The 13,371-nt window shown below is 38.2% G+C and overlaps 1 pseudogene; it reads right to left on the minus strand.

Moving 5' to 3' along the window:
* Nucleotides 1-5,165: 5,165 nt before the first annotated feature.
* Nucleotides 5,166-5,833, minus strand: LOC104672405 (annotated as a pseudogene).
* Between the last annotated feature and the right edge of the window lie 7,538 nt (nt 5,834-13,371).

Raw genomic sequence — 13,371 nt, forward strand, 5'->3', positions numbered from 1 at the left:
GAGTTGTGATAAGTTGCATCACTGTTATCATTAATTTCAAAGAATTTTAAAATTTACATCTTGATTTTATTACCCCCAAAATTATTCAGGAGCAGATTGTTCAATTTTCATGTATTTGTATAGTTTTCAGGGTTCCCTTGGTAATAGATTTCTAGTTTTATTCCACTGTGGTTTGAGAAGATACTCTAAATGATTTTGATTTTTAAAAATTTGTTGAGACTTATTTTGTGTCCTGTTGTATGCTCAGTCTTGGAGAATGTTCCATGAGCTGATGAGAAGAAGGTATATTCTGCAGTTATTGATAGAATGTTCTGTAGATATCTGTGTAGTTCATTTGTTCTAGAGTACAGTTTAAATTCAGTGTTTCTTTGTTGAATTTCTGCCATGATGATCTGTCTAGTGCTGTCAATGGAGTCTTAAAGTCACTCACTGTTATTGTGTTGCTGTCTACTGATTTCTTCAAGTCTAGTAGTAATAGTTTTATGAATCTGGGAGCTCCAGAGGTAGGTGCATACATATTTAGGATTGTAATATTTTCTTGTTGGATTGATTCTTTTATTATTATTACTGTTGCTGCTTTAAAATGTGCTTTATCTGATATAATAATAGGAATTACTGCTCACTTTTGGTTGTCTTTTGCATGAAATATCATTTTCCACCCCTTTACCTTGAGTCTATAAAAATCCTTACATGTTAGGTGTGTGCCTTGAAGACAGCATCAGTTTATGATTTCTTTTTTTTTCTTTTAAGGTGGAGTCTCACTCTGTCGCCAGGCTGGAGTGCAGTGGTGCGATGTCAGATCACTGCAACCTCCACCTCCCGGATTCAAGCGATTCTCCAACCTCGGCCTCCCATGCCCAGCTAGCTTTTGTATTTTAATAGAGATCAATTTGTGATTTTTAAAATCCATTCTACCAATTTGTATCTTTTAAGAGGAGCATTTAGATCATGTATAATCAACATTAATATTGAGATGTGAGGTACTATTCGAGTCATCATGTTGATTGTTACTTAGTTACATTGTTTTCTTCATTGTGTTATTCTTTCATAAGCCCTGTGAATTTTATGCATTCAGGAGGTTCTCTTCTGGTGCATATTGACCTTTTCTCTTACTTGTTAGAACTTTTAGCATTTCTTGTAGGGCTGGTTTTGTAGTGTCAAATGCCTTCAGCATTTGCTTGAACAGTCTTTATTTCTCCTCCATTTATAAAACATAGTCTTGCAGGTTAAAATTTATTGGTCAACAGTTTTTTTGTTTAAGGAAGCCAAAGGTAGGACCCCAATCCCTTCTGACTTGTCAGGTTCCTGCTGAGAAGTCTGCGGTTTGATAGGTTTTCCTTTATAGGTTGCCTGATGCTTTTGTCTCACTGCTCTTAGAATTCTTTTCTCCATATTAACCTTAGATAGCCTGAGGATTATATGCCTTGGTAGTGTCCTTTTGGCAATGAATTTCACAGGATTTCTTAGACCTTCTTGCATTTGGATGTGTAAATCTCTATCAAGGTCAGGGAGGTTTTCCTCAATTATTTCCTCAAGTAAGTTTTTCAAAGTTTTTGCTTCTTCAGAACACCAATGAGTCTTAGGTTTGGCAATTGTACATAGTCCCACATTTCTTGGAGACTTTGTTCTTTTATTTATTTATGTATTTATTTATTTATTGCTAATTGGGCTGATTAAAAAGCCTTTTTTGAGCTCTGAAATTCTTTCTCTTTGGTATTGTGTATTGTTAAAATTTTCCATTGCATTTTGTAACTTTCTAAATGTGTCATTTATTTCCAAAACCTCTAATTTTTGTTATTCTTCATCTTTTTTTTTTTAGTATTCATGATATGCTTCTGCATTGTTTGAATTTCTTTACAATTCAGCCATATCTATTCATCATTGCTCTCTCTGTGTATACACTCAGCTCCTGGCTACATCTTTGGATGTGTCTTCCTGAGGACTAGCATGAGAACATTGTGTGTACACCTAGGAGTGGGGTTTCTGGGTCCTTGGGGTGCTCATTCTTGATTTCCTTGAGTAGTTAACAATGTAGGTTTCCATCTGCAGGATCTGAGGGTTCTCAGATCTTCATATCACATCCAACACTTAGTATTATATGACTTTCTAATGTTTTTCAATTGGATGAATTTGGTATTCATTGCTTTGTTTTATATTTCTCTGTTTTCTACTGAAGTTGAGTCTCTGTCTCTGTTTTTTTTTTTTTTTTTTTTTTTGGAGCAGGGGGACCAAGTCTCACTCTGTCACCCAGACTGGAGTGCAGTGGTGTGATCTCGGCTCACTGCAACCTCCACCTCCTGGGTTCAAGCGATTCTCCTGCCTCAGCCTCCTGAGTAGCTGGGATTACAGGTGCCCACCACCATGCCCAGCTAATTTTTGTATTTTTAATAGAGATGGGGTTTTGTCATATTGGCCAGGCTGGTGTTGAACTTCTGACCTCAGGTGACCCACCTGCCTTAGCCTCCCAAAGTGCTGGGATTACAGGTGTGTGACCCACCACACCTGGCCAGTATTTCTTTTTCTTTCTTTTTTCTTTTTTCTTTATTTGGCTCTTTATTTCCATTTTAGTGATCATTCAGCATATGATAGAGCCATTATATTATTTATACAATAATGACAATAACAATAATAATTTGTTGTTTGCCAACATCTATCTTCAAATCAAAATAGTAAGTTAGTGAGATACTCAATTTCTCTATAAATAGACCAGCCTAGTTTTGTTAATGCATATAATGAAACATTTAATTATATATTGTACTTTTTAAAGATTATTTAGAGTATTTTTTATTTCAATAGTTTTTGGGGAACAGGTGGTGTTTGTTTATATGCATATGTTCTTTAGTGGTGATTTCTGAGATTTTGGTGTACCCATCACCAAGCAGTGTACACTGCACCCATTGTGTAGTCTTTTATTCTTCACCCACCTCCCAGCCTTCCCCTTGAGTCCCCAGAGTCCAATATATTATTCTTATTCTTTTGCATCCTCATAGCTTAGCTCCCACTTATAAGTGAGAATATAAAATGTTTGGGTTTCCATTCTTGAGTTACTTCATGTAGAATAATGGTCTCTAACTCCATCCAGGTTGCTGTGAATGCAATTATTTCATTTTCTTAGAGCTGAGAAGTATTCCGTCGTGTATATATGTGTATATATATACATATTATCACATTTTCTTTATCCACTCGTGGGTTGATGGGCATTTAGGCTGGATTCATAGTTTTGCAACTGTGAGTTGTGCTACTATAAATATGTGTGTGCAAGTGTTTTTTTATATGACTCCTTGTTCTCTGGGTAGATACTCCAGTAGTGGGATTGCTGGATCAAATGGTAGATCTACTTTCTGTTCTTTAAGAAATCTCCATATTGTTTTCCGTAGTGGTTGTACTAGTTTACATTCCCACCAGCAGCGTAAAAGTTTTCCCTTTTCACCATATTTATGCCAGCATCTTTTTTTTTTTTTATTTTTAAATTATGGCCATTCTTGCAGGAGCGAGGTGGTATCTCATTGTGTTTTTGATTTGCATTTCTCTGATAATTAGTGATTTTGAACATTTTTTTTCTTATGTTTGTTGGCCATTTGTATATCTTCTTTTGAGAATTATCTATTCATGTCCTTAGCCCACTTTTTGATGGGATTATTTGTTTTTTCTTGCTTATTTGTTTGAGTTCCTTGTAGATTCTGGATATTAATTCCTTGTCAGATACATAGTTTACAAGTATTTTTTCCCACTTTGTGGGTTTTCTGTTTACTGATTATTTCTTCTGTGAAGAAGCTTTTTAGTTTAAGTCCAATCTATTTATTTTTGTTTTTGTTGCATTTGCTTTTGGGTTCTTGGTTATGAACTCTGCATAGGCCAACGTCTAGAAGAATTTTTTCAAAGTTATCTTCTAGAAGTGATCAAAATGTGTACATTTAAAATAAACCATACAATTTTACTAGTAAGAAAGCCTGTAGTTAAGTTTAATTGAAACTGAATTTCACAAGTTAATAATGTAAATCCTTAGACAAAGTTATAGAAAGTGCATCTTCTTGTTTTCCATCTTCATACAATGTTAAATTTTTTTGTTATTTATACCATTTAAAAAATAAAAATAGCCTAATACTTAAGCAATATGTACATTTAAATTTTTGTTGGTGGTTTGTATTTTAAAAGAAATAGTTTTCTTAGGATTTGCCTCAGTTTCTGGTAGAAATGCTTACAGGAACTAGCTAATTAAAACTAAGAAAAGCACATTCAAAATACTGATTTACTTTGATAGCAAATGGTTGTTCTTTGAGTACTAATGAAGATAGACAAGACCCATTAAGGTGAAGTGGGCTATTTCAAATATTCAACAGTTTATATAAATAAATAAATATATATATATATATATATATATATATATATATATATATATATATTATTACACACACACACACACACACACACACACACACACACACACTGGAGTGCAGTGGCCCAATCTCAGCTTACTGCAACCTTTGCCTCCTGGGTTCAAGTGATTCTCCAGCTCAGCCTCCTGAGTAGCTGGACCACAGGTGTGCACCACTATGCGCAGATAATTTTTATATTTTTAGTAGACTAGGTTTCACCATGTTGGCCAGGCTGGTCTCGAACTCCTGACCTCACGTGATCTGCCCACCTTGGCCTCCCAAAGTGTTGGGATTACAGATGTGACCCACCACGCCCAACCCTAGTTTACATAAATATTTTTAAAAGTTTTTAAGAGCTAAGCATCTGTATCCACTGACAGCAATGCAATCCCTAGTTTATGATGACTTAAAACAAATACCCATAAGGAAAAAAAAGCTTTATTTTATCTAAATTTACTTCAGTCAATAGTTAAGTAGCATTATTCCTCCCAGTACTATACTCCCTGTCTCTATATGGCTGTTATTGGGAGCCAGACAGTTTAGGTAATAAGGTAGTCAAGAGGGTAACTGCTTGTAGTTATAAATCAACAGTAACTTTCGGCTTTTCTCTTAATGTGCTAATAGTTGTGTCTAAAAAATGCAATTCTTAAAAAGGTATCATTTCTGATTTTGTTGTCATCTGTAACCTGTGGAAACTAATCACATGAAACTACAATATTAGCAAATTTATTGAAATCCTTATAGAAAACATAAATTATCACTAATTTCAAACTCTGATTTATTAGTGTGTCACTGAATCTTTTAAAAAATGAAAAAGAAAAAGAAAAGCAGCTCCAAAGATAGTCTTATACCATTCTTTAAAAAGGAAACTGTTTCATTTAACTTTATACCCACCCCACACTGCAGTTTCAAAACAGAGTATTTAATAGTCATGGTCATGAGCATTACACCAAGATGAGGTTTTCTATTTTGCTCCCATAGCTTCTGGTTAACAGAAAACACATGCTTCTTTTATTGAAGGAGTTTGGTCCAGCTGATGTTAATGTATTTCTTCCAATATTTTTGATCCTCATCTTTGCTTCTGGAGGCATTGCCTCAGGTTGACTACCTTCATCTTCATTAAAACCTGCTGCTACGAAAAGAATTTTTGAAGCAAGAGTTGGAACAGGTTCTTTAGGCTTACTTAGTCCAAGTTTGGTGGATATGGCTGATGCTTTCTTTGTCATCTGACTACCTGTGGCAGATCTAAACTTGATCTTTGTAGGCTTTGTTGGGAGGACTGCAGCTTCTTTTTCAGCTGACGGCTTCTCAGTGCTGTGACCAGAACTTTTCCCTCCATTACTGGAATAAACAGCCTTAGTTTTCACAGGTTTTTTCACTTCTTCTTCAGGTCTTCCAATGGCTCCAGCTCACTGCAACTTTTCAGCCTTCTCCTCTCCCACCTTTCTATCTGCCATTTTCCCTGCTATGGCCTACCCTGCAGCCAAGCCAGGCTCTTTCAGAGTTTTTGATGTAGGTGCTTAATGCTATGAAGTTTCCTCTTAGCACCACGTTTGCTGTATCTCAGATATTTTGATAGGTTGTGTCACTATTATCATTCCATTCAAAGGAGTTTTAAATTTCTATCTTGATTTTATTGTTGACCCAAAGATTATTCAGGAGTAGATTATTTAATTTCCACATATTTGTATAGTTTTTTTTTTTTTTTGTTATACTTTAAGTTCTAGGGTACATGTGCATAACGTGCAGGTTTGTTACATATGTATACTTATGCCATGTTGGTGTGCTGCACCCATCAACTCGTCAGCACCCATCAATTCATCATTTATATCATGTATAACTCCCCAATGCAATCCCTCCCTCCTCCCCCCTCCCCCCTCCCCATGATAGGCCCCAGTGCGTGATGTTCCCCTTCCCGAGTCCAAGTGATCTCATTGTTCAGTTCCCACCTATGAGTGAGAACATGCGGTGTTTGGTTTTCTGTTCTTGTGATAGTTTGCTAAGAATGATGGTTTCCAGCTGCATCCATGTCCCTACAAAGGACGCAAACTCATCCTTTTTGATGGCTGCATAGTATTCCATGGTGTATATGTGCCACATTTTCTTAATCCAGTCTGTCACAGATGGACATTTGGGTTGATTCCAAGTCTTTGCTATTGTGAATAGTGCCGCAATAAACATACGTGTACATGTGTCTTTGTAGTAGAATAATTTATAATCCTTTGGGTATATACCCAGTAGTGGGATGGCTGGGTCATATGGTACATCTAGTTCTAGATCCTTGAGGAATTGCCATACTGTTTTCCATAATGGTTGAACTAGTTTACAATCCCACCAACAGTGTAAAAGTGTTCCTATTTCTCCACATCCTCTCCAACACCTGTTGTTTCCTGACTTCTTAATGATTGCCATTCTAACTGGTGTGGATGTAAAGGACCTCTTCAAGGAGAACTACAAACCACTGCTCAGTGAAATAAAAGAGGACACAAACAAATGGAAGAACATACCATGCTCATGGATAGGAAGAATCAATATCGTGAAAATGGCCATACTCCCCAAGGTTATTTATAGATTCAATGCCATCCCCATCAAGCTACCAATGAGTTTCTTCACAGAATTGGAAAAAACTGCTTTAAAGTTCATATGGAACCAAAAAAGAGCCCGCATTGCCAAGACAATCCTAAGTCAAAAGGATATTTGTATAGTTTTGAGTATTCCTTTTTGTATTGGCTTCCAATTTTTTCCCACTGTGGTCAGCAAGAGTACTGATATAATTTTGATACTCTTAAATTTATTGAGACTTTTTTGTTACCTATCCTATGATGTATCTTGGAAAATGTTCCATGTTCTGATAAAAAGATTATATATTCTGCAGTTGTTGGGTAGAATGTTCTGTAAATATCGGTTAAGTTGATTTGTTCTAAGGATATAGCTTAAGTCAATTGTTTCTTATTTGACTTTCTGTCTTGATGACCTGTCTAGTGCTGTCAGTGGAGTATGTTTCCCAATATTACTGTGTTGCCATCTGTCTCATTTCTTAGGCCTAGTAGTAATTGTTTTATTGCTTTTTAAAATTATTTTATAAATTTGGAAGCTCCAGTGTTAGGTGCATATATATTGTGATATTTTCCTGTTGGCTAATTCTTTCATTATTATATAATGTCTCTCTGTCTTTTTAAACTGTTGAGGCTTTAAAGCCTATTTTGTCTGATATAAGAATAGCTACTCCTGCTTGCTTTTAGTTTTCATTTGCATTGAATATCTCTTTCCACCCCTTTACCTTATGTTTATGTGAGGCCGTATGTGTTAGGTGAGATTCTTGAAGAGAGCAGATACTTGGTTGGTGAAATTTTATGCATTATGCCATTCCTTATCTTCTAAGTGAAGCATTTAGGCAACTTACATTTAACATTAGTATTGAGATGTGAGGTACCATTCTATTTATCGTGCTACTTGTTGCCTGAATATCTTTTTCTCCTTGTGTAATGGTTTATAGGCCCTGTGAGATTTATGCTTTAAGGAGGTTCTGTTTTGGTGTATTTCAAGGTTTTGTTTCAAGATTTAGAACTTTGTTTAGCATTTCTTGTAGTGCTGGCTTGGTAGTGGCAAATTCTCTAAGCATTTGTTTGTCTGAGAAAGACTTTTTCTCTTCTGTATTAGTATGTTTACGCACTGCTACCGGAGACAGGGTAATTTATAAAGAAAAGTGGTTTAATTGACTCACAATTTCACATGGCTATGGGATCCTTATGAAACTTACAACTACAGCAGAAGATGAAGCAGAAGCAAGGCATGTCTTACATGGTGGCAGGAGAGAGAAGGAAATGGGGAAGTGCCACACTTTAAAACCATCAGACGGTGTGAGAACTCACTATCAAAAGAACAGCATGGGGGAAATTCATTCCCATGATCTTGCATGCCCTGAAGTGATGGCCCTAGCTGTATTTTGGCCCCTTTTAGTCACAGTGGGAGCTGGAGCTGCTAGGATGCAGGGTACCATGTCCCAAGGCTGCCCATAGAAGCTGGACACTAGGCCTGGCCCACTAACCCATTTCTTCCTCCTAGATCTCCAGGTCTGTGGCCTGTGATGGGAGGGTCTGCCTTGAACGACCGACCCTGGAGACATTTTCCCCATTGTCTTGGCTGTTAACATTCAGCTTCTCTTTATTTATGCAAATTTCTGCAGCTGGCTGGAATTACACCGGGGCCTATCACGGGGACGGGGGAGGGATTGCATTGGGAGTTATACCTGATGTAAATGACGAGTTGATGGGTGCTGATGAGTTGATGCGTGCAGCACACCAACATGGCACAAGTATACATATGTAACAAACCTGCACGTTATGCACATGTACCCTAGAACTTAAAGTATAATAATAATAAAAAAGAAACTATGGGGTGTGTGTGTGTGTGTACATATACACACATAGATATACATATACATATGTGTATCTATACACATATATAAATATATGATGGAATACTACTCAGCTATAAAAAGGAATGAATTAACAGCATTTGCAGTGACATGGATGAGATTGGAGACTATTACTCTAAGTGAAGTAACTCAGGAATGGGAAACCAAATATTGTATGTTCTCACTAATAAGTGGGAGCTAAGCCATAAGGGTGCAAGGCATAAGAATAATACAATGGACTCTGGGGACTTGGGGGAAGAGTGGGAGGCGGAGGGGTAAAAGACTACAAATATGGTGCAGTGTATACTGTTCGGGTGATGGATGCACAAAAATCTCACAAATCACCACTAAAGAACTTACTCATGTAACCAAATACCATCTGTACTCCAATAACTTATGGAAAAATATAAAAATAAAAATTTTAAAAACAACACAGAACTAAACTTCAAAAAAATTAATAAATAAAATAAAGTTGGAAATAGCAATGTAAAATGGAAGTTGTTTATTAGATAGTGAAATTTTAAAAAAAGGCCAAGATTCTTTTTTGTGTTTGATAGGTGAATGAATAATTTTGGAATTTTTGGAAGATTTTATAACTAGGTATGTGTACTAAAAATTAAAGGTAAATAATAAAATAAAAGTAAAATTTAAAAAGAAAAAAAAAAAGAAAATGGGTTTTTCTTTTCTACCACAAAGTCAGCCTGGAAAACTTTTAAAGTTTTACGCTCTACTTTCCTTTTAAAGGTAAGTTCCTATTTCAGACCATCTCTTTGTGAATGCATATGACTGTACACTGTTAGGAGCAGCCAGGCAATATTTTGGATGCTTTGTTGCTTAGAAATTTTTTACTCCAGATACTCTAAATAACCTCTTTCAAGTTCGAAGTTCCACAGATATATGGGGAAGGGACACAATGCCACCAGTCTTTTTCATAACAAGAGTGACCTTTGCTTAAATTTCCAGTGAGTTTCTATCTTTATCTGAGACCACCTCAGCCTGGATTTCATTGTTTATATCACTATCAGCATTTTGGTCACAACCATTCAACACGTCTCTAGGAAGTTCCAAACGTTCCCACATCTTCCTGTATTCATCTGAGCTTTTCAAACTGTTTCAACCTCTGCCTGTTACCCAGTTACCAAGTCACCTCCACATTTTTATGTATCTTTATAGCAGTGCTCCACTCTTCTGGTACAAAATTCCTGTATCAGTCAATTTTCACACTGCTATAATGAACTACTTGAGACTGGGTAATTTATAAAGAAAATAGTTTTAATTGATTCACAGTTCTGCATGCCTGGGGAGGCCTCAGAAATCTTAACAATCATGGCATAAGGTAAAGGGTAAGCAACGTGTGTATTACATGACAGAATGAGAGAGAGCACGAGGCGGGGATGTGCCACACTTTTAAACCATCAGATCTTGTGAGAACTCACCCACTATCACAAGAACAGCATGGGGGAAATCTGCCTTCATGATTTAATAACCTCCCACCTGGTCCCTCCCCTGACATGTGGGGATTAAAATTCAACATGAGATTTGAGTGGAGACACAGAGCCCAACCATACCATCTTCACTTATGAAACTTAGTTTTGCTGGATACAAAATTCTTGGCTGATAATTACTTTGTTTAAGAAAGCTAGAGATATGACCCAATCCTTTCTGGCTTCTAGGGTTTCTGCTGACAAATCTGTAGTTAATCTGACCTATTTTCTTTTATAGGTTACCTGATGCGTTTGTCTCACCGCTCTTAATATTCTTTCCTTCATCTTGACTTTAGATAACCTGATGACTATATTCCTAGGTGATAATATTTTTGCAATAAATTTTCCAGGTGTTCTTTGGGCTTTTTATATTTGGATGTCTAGATCTCTAGCACGACGAGGGATGTTTTCCTTGATTATTCCCTGAAATAAGTTTTCCAAACTTTTAGATTTCTTTTCTTTCTCAGTAAGAACAGTAGTTCTTATGTTTGATCATTTAACATAATTCCAAATTTCTTGGAGGTTTTATTCATTTTTAATTTTTTTCTTTGCTTTGATAGATTGGGTTAATTCAGACACCTTTTATTTGAGCTGTGAAGTTCTTTCTTCTATTTGTTTAATTCTATTTTTTAATATTTTCAGTGTATTTTGCATTTCTCTAAGTGTGTCTTTCATTTCCAGAAGTTGTGATTATCTTGTCTTTATGATAGCCGTTTTTCTGGAGGCTTTTTTATCCATATCCTGTATTTTTAAAAAATTTCTTTAAGTTGTTTTTCACTTTTCTCTGGTGCCTTATTGAGTAGCTTAATAATCATCCTTCTGAATTCTTTGGCAATTCAGATTTTATTTTCCCTTGGTTGGGATCCATTGCTGGAGAGCTAGTGTGATCTCTTGGTGTTGTTATAGAAACTGGTTTTATCATATTGCCAGAATTACTTTTCTGGTCTCTTCTCATTTGGGTAGACTGTTTTGGTTGAAAAATCTGGAACTCAAGGGATGCTGTTCAGATTTTTTTGTCCCATGGGGTGATCTTTGATGTGATGTTCTCCCCCTTCACCTGGGAAAGGACTTCCTGAGAGCCAGACTGCAGTAATTGTGATCGCCCTCCTGGGTCTAAACACCCACCGGGGCTGCCTGACTTTTGGCTGATGCTGAGGAATGTCTACAAAAGAAACTTTTCACAAGCAGAAAGTTCTGGAACTCAAAGCCTGCTTTCTGGATTCTTTTGTCCCACAGGGTACTTTCTTGATGTGGTACACTCTCCCCTCCCCTAGGAATAAGAGTCCCTGAGGGACAACCTACTGTGAATCATGCTGCTCTTCTGGGCCCAGCCACCTCGTGGAACTGCCACACTCCAGGATGGTGCTGGGGCATGTCTGTAAGGGATCCAGTGATGTGACATTTCCTCAAGTCTCCTAGCAGCAGGTATCAGCACCAACTCTCAGTCTCCTGCCACCGCCATCAGTTAGATTTCCTTGGTTATAAATAGCCTTAGTGTGTTAGCTTTCTCAAGTGTCAGTTGTGGTAGTAATGAACTAGTCATGTGGACAGACTCAAGACATCCTGGTTTACCAGGGTGCTGCAGGCAATGGTGATAGCTGAGGTCTTGCGCAAGTTTTCTTGTTCCTGGGCACTGTGTTAACTTTGCTTACGTATTCTATATTGGACCATATTGATTGGCCTCCGGCCAGGAGGTGGTGCTTGTAAGAGAGCACCAGCTGCAGTGGTGGCGGTGGGAATTGTGCCTGCCTTATATTACCCAGGGAAGGTAATCTGGTGTCTCAGGCAGTGAGCAGGGTCATAGAGCTCCCAAAAGTTTCTGTGTTTTGTGTTAAGCTACCAGGGCAGGTGGAAGGGCAAAGCCACATGGAGGCTGAGTCAGGCAAGTCTGCACTCTGACTCCCCATGTGCAGGTGTAAGCAGCAGCCCCAGTGGGGATCAGATGGCAGTTATCTGGTCACTGATGTAATGTTCCATGGAGGAGTACAGCTGCCTCCACTGCATGGAAGAATCTGCATTTAGGGAAGGGAGTAGCAGGCAGCAGTAAGCCCCACCCAGCTCCGACACAATTGGCAAGGCATGTCTCACACACCACACTGTTCCACTAGAAGCAGCAAGATAGATTCTAGGCAGTCTACACTCAGAACTCAAAACTGCTCCCAGGCCATAAGTCTTCTCCCTCAAGACAGAAACCATGGCTTTCAGGCCAGGGCCCACCCACTCCACACTTGCACATGTGGCTATAACACTCTTCCTCCTTACCCCTCGGTTCTGGCAAAGCGGGATTGTCCCCACTTGAGATTATATTATGAATCTCAATTGGGAGCTTCTATCAACCTGGGACTGCCACCTGAGTTATCCAGGTGACTTCTACAAGGTTCCCTATGAGGTAGGATCGGGAATGGCTTCCCTCCATTCTTGCTGGAGTCTGGGAGTGCATGCAAAGTATGTGCTGATGCTGCTCCTCTTCATGTACCCTCACTGCTCACAGCTCCAGCACTGGATAGGGTTAAGGCCTTCCACTGTGGGCTGCTTGCCAGGTTCCCTAGTGGAGAGTATATCCTGGAGGCAGTCTCTCCCCTTATTGCACTCTGAGGATTTAACAGCTTTTTGCCTGGCTCATGGTGTAGGCTACAGCCCGCTGCTTCTTTCAAAGGATCTGTGGTTTCTTTCTGTTTTCCTGTTAAGTTCCTGTGTTGCTTCTTGGAAAAAAGTTCATAGCTTGTTGCTACGTAACCATGTTGGTTGGCCTCCAGCCAGGATGTGGTGCTTGTAAGAGAGCACCAGCTGCAATGGTAGCAGTGGGAATTGTGCCTGCCTTATATTACTCAGGGAAGGTAATCTGGTGTCTCAGGCAATGAGCAGGGCCATAGAGCTCCCAAAAGTTCTGTGTTTTGTGTTAAGCTACCAGGGCAGGTGGAAGGGCAAAGCCAAGTGGGGGCTGACAGGGTTTTGTGAGGGTTATCCATGTAGTTCATTCTTTTTCATGGCTGAATAATATTTAATTGTATGGATATACTACATTTTGTTGTAGTTGGTAGACATGTGGGTTGTTTCTACTTTTTGGCTATGTACACTGTGTGTATGTCTTTTG

The sequence above is a fragment of the Rhinopithecus roxellana genome, chromosome 7 (genome assembly GCF_007565055.1).
Source record: "Rhinopithecus roxellana isolate Shanxi Qingling chromosome 7, ASM756505v1, whole genome shotgun sequence".
NCBI lineage: Eukaryota > Metazoa > Chordata > Mammalia > Primates > Cercopithecidae > Rhinopithecus > Rhinopithecus roxellana.